A 4,073-nucleotide genomic window follows, 5' to 3' on the forward strand; every position below is an offset into this window, starting at 1 on the left:
GACAGTATCATGCCGTACTGAGGTATGGTTGTCTTACTAGCTGGTACTTTCGCTGTCGCAGGGATCATCTGGCTTTGGCCGACGACATACCCTTACCATGTCCAAACCCATTCCTGCTCAAGATCCTGGTGACCTGAGCTGCAGCCAATCTGTCACAGAAGGCTCTCAGCCTCGTCAGATGCTGCTCCCACGCATGATGACGTAAGTGTCGACTTCAACTTCCTCCAAGTTGGTGTGATAAACCGTGGAAAAAGACGCTGAATGGAAACACAAAGATTCTTCATACTAAATGGCGTTGCACGGTACCGGATCAAGCCACTTGTTATAGCTGACAACCTTTTTTTTTTCCAGCAAGTCAAAGGTATAACGTTTAAATTAATCCTAATCAGATCCTGTCTGCGAGATCATCTTTCTGAGAATTAGTTACAGAACAGTCCTGGTCACTTGATTCACACCCTGACACGACCACTCACTGTCGCTGGGTTCAGTGATATATATTCTTTTTTTCTAACAGGTAGTTTGATTTCCTTCTTCAGGTAGTCTGGCGTAAAAGGATTCATTATGTAAAGATCTTTCACACGTCTCGCGTCGCCACCATATACATACATCGTTTTGCGCTAAACGAATCTGTTCATTACGGATGGACATTCTAATCATGGTAGTCATCTGATTTTGTATTCCACTTGGTAAATGGCCCATCATTTTGACAATTCACCTTTACTGTATTCAATATTCTCAATACTTTCTTACGTCTCACTAACCTTCCATGCAAGATACAGGGTCATCAAACAAATGTTGGCTTTGTTTTAGTAAGGTTTAAGCATAATTACATGACAAGACTTCTCTTATCATGGGATTTTACAACATAACCTACTGAACCGACTCCGATTTTCATCTCGCATGGTCCAGAATACTTGACTTGTAGCGACTAGTTAGGAATGGGCAACAAAACCTGAATGTAATCTTTATATTCTCTTACCAAGGAACTTTTATCGCACCAAGTTCTCATATTCTCCCGACATTAAACATTTTCTCGGGCCAATTCACTAGTTTTGTGTAGTTTACGTTTAAACTTTGAAACAATCATGCCATATGTAGTACCCCAACCGTCTCTCCTTTAACAATTCTAAAGTCCCTCGTACACTATGGCCACACATTAACTCGAAAGTAAATAAGAACGCTTCCTGTATAGTGTCACGAATAGCAAATAGATGTTAGTAAACTCCTTCCCATTCTTAATCGCAGGCACAGCAATGACTCCATCATGATTTTTCGGGGTTTGATAACATCGCTCCAGCGCGCCTTGAGGCTGTGAATGATAGGCACTTGACTTACAATGGATCATGTCCAGTTTGTGCATAATCTGTTGAAAGTCTCGATTGATGTCGATGCCCTGGTCAGACTGTGTAGATTTTTGAGAACTCTACCATGATGAGAAATTTAATTAGAGCTTCATATTTACTGGGCCCGAATTTTTTTTTTTTTTTCACAATGGAATTGCCTCAGGGTAGCAAGCTGATGCTCACGGTATAGTTAAACGATATGGATTACCCGATTTGGTTTTAGGTTATTGGCTGATACAGTCCACTATTATGCAGCAATATGCCCAAAATACTGGTATGGGTACCAAGGGAGCCACAATCTTTGGTTTAGGTTTAACTCATCCAGGTACATTTGACATTTAAAACAGTTTTAATTTTGGCCTAAAGAAGTGTCAAAGTATTTTACAGTCTTAATTTTCTCTCTCAGATGACCTCCAGTTGCTAAAGTCTGATAACTTTTGCCTATAAGTTTTGGGAACCGCCACCTGAGCAACAAGCTAGGCTTTTGTTCTTCTAAGGGCTTCTTCTTATTAACACATCTGGCTTTTTAGGATAGTTCGCCACACTTTTTGCCTCCTCCTCGCTTGAAACCTTGTCAGCTCCTTTAATTCAAGTCTTATCTCTGATCCTTTACTACTTCCTACGTGAAAAAAGTAGATCCAAGTTTGCTATAAACCTCCTTAGTAAAGCTAAACAACGTTGCTGGCATTTTATCACGAGATATTTCATCTATTACCCCGAGGACATCCCTAAAGCAGACATTTCCCTTAACACTAAGTCATTGTTTCAGTTTCCTTAGCTTCAGAGTCAAAAGCCTTCTACACCCTGAGGATTACCTCAGTACCTTAAGCATTTTGCTCAGATGATGGCAGTAGTCCCTTTAACAAAGGCTTAAAAGCTCCCATGCCACTGCAGAATCAGACAGCTCAAGTTCATTTACGTGAGCGTATTGACAATATCAGGACTGCGAACCAGCGTTGGCACCGGATTAATAACCACCTTCGTGTTGGCTCTAAACACCTGTCTTTAGCAATAGTTTTACCCTAGTTGTTTGCAAGAAGCAAACGCTCACAGATTACATATCCATTTCTTATGACTTTTTATGGATAAGTACACTGTCAAAACTATCTGATGGCGAGTGGATAAATCCGTATGAGTTAACATCTGATGAATGTATTGATACCACGGTACTACGGTAGTGTCCCTGCCTTGATTAAATTTAGTGATTTTACCCTTAAGAAATTGCCCTAATGAGCAAATACTTAATCAGCATGTGAAGACTTCATTCATGTACCTTCTACTTATGCAATCAATCGTCTCAGGTGTTTACAATCCTTATTCACCTGCTTGGAATTTCTTCTCTGGTTAAGTTCGAGGATAATTACTCAAGTTATTTCTTGTCCAGCTCTTTCTCTTCCATAAACTTTCGGCGTGTAAGCCCAGGGAGTAACTCGATAGCAAAACTGAATTCATAATTGCTGCTATGTGCATCATCTACTTCATGATACTTGTAAACGTACACTTATTACACACCAGTACTCATGGGGTCTTTTTATGGTAATTGGTTAACTTCACCAAATGAAAAATAAAATCGTATATAAATTTTATCAAATAATGGTACAAGTTATACATGGTTAACAAAATATATGATCTTTTGCCTTCACTCAATTTTTTTTTTTATCTTTCTTACCTAGACTGCTTCTGCTAACGTCTGCATAAACAATTTCAGCTAGTGCTCTAATTCGATCTTCACCTTCAACCATCCTGAACTTTCATGCAATGGATTCCACAGCCTGTCAAAATTCCTTCCTTTACGAAGTATGCAATAGCCTCAAGGGACTCAAAATAATTTAGACTTGCACACGTGCTATTACAGAACCATAATTAACTACTGTACATAAAAGTCTTTTAAACAGTACCCCCTCAGGGCCAGCAAAACTCTCGGGAAAAATGGCTGCTATAATTATATAACGTCAGTTTGACACAGCAACAAATGTAAAGCACATGAGGTATCAAGGACACGCAGAGCACCAAGCACGCTACGTGCCAGTAATAAGCAACTGAATTTACTAACTTGGCTCATCAGTGTCCGTCACAATAAATGATTCATCCTAACCTGTAAGAAATAAATGCCCTTGATTATAACTGACAGTAGTTACAACTGATTGATACTCAATAAATTATATACTGTTATTAACCTGGTTGACCATAATAGTAAACATTTATCATCAAAAGCACAACGTTGTAAACAAGGGTGACGAGGGTAGGACCGTGCTAGTGGTGAAGGCGTTGCATTTTCCCAAAATGGCTGCCATAATAAGGTAGGTCGGTTAATCCTGTAACCAGCTGGTCGCTGCAGGCTAGGACAGACTGTTCTCTCGTGAAGATAATAGGCGCCGTACGATCGAGGTTGGGAGTGGTCACGCATCAGCAGTTGAAGCGTGGTAACGTCTCTAAACCGTGACCATACAGATGTGCGGGAGTGAGGTGCAGCGTCTATCCCTGGCGACTAGACGAGAGGGAGTAGGGAATGGGTTTGACGTGCGCGGTCGCGTTCTCCCTCGGCCGGCTTCTCCTAGTTGCCAAGTGCCACCAGTTACCAAAAATTCAGTATAAACGAACAAGTAAACGCGGGCATGAAATTTTTATCTTAAAGTCAAACAGTTTGAATCTAAGAATTATGATGATTATCAGTTATAATGACAAGAATCTCACTCGAAGAACAGGAGAGTAGGTCTGTTTCGTCACTAA

At 40.3% G+C, this 4,073-nt stretch overlaps 1 long non-coding RNA gene across 1 annotated transcript; it reads right to left on the reverse strand.

Annotated features, from left to right (window-relative positions):
* Positions 1-2,912: 2,912 nt before the first annotated feature.
* On the reverse strand, positions 2,913-3,843 carry LOC139764470 (uncharacterized). Its single transcript, XR_011716382.1, has 2 exons — positions 3,593-3,843; positions 2,913-3,438 (listed from the first exon to the last, which is right to left on the reverse strand). It is a non-coding gene; the product is annotated as an uncharacterized lncRNA (long non-coding RNA).
* Between the last annotated feature and the right edge of the window lie 230 nt (positions 3,844-4,073).

Source organism: Panulirus ornatus, chromosome 4 (genome assembly GCF_036320965.1).
Source record: "Panulirus ornatus isolate Po-2019 chromosome 4, ASM3632096v1, whole genome shotgun sequence".
Lineage (NCBI taxonomy): Eukaryota > Metazoa > Arthropoda > Malacostraca > Decapoda > Palinuridae > Panulirus > Panulirus ornatus.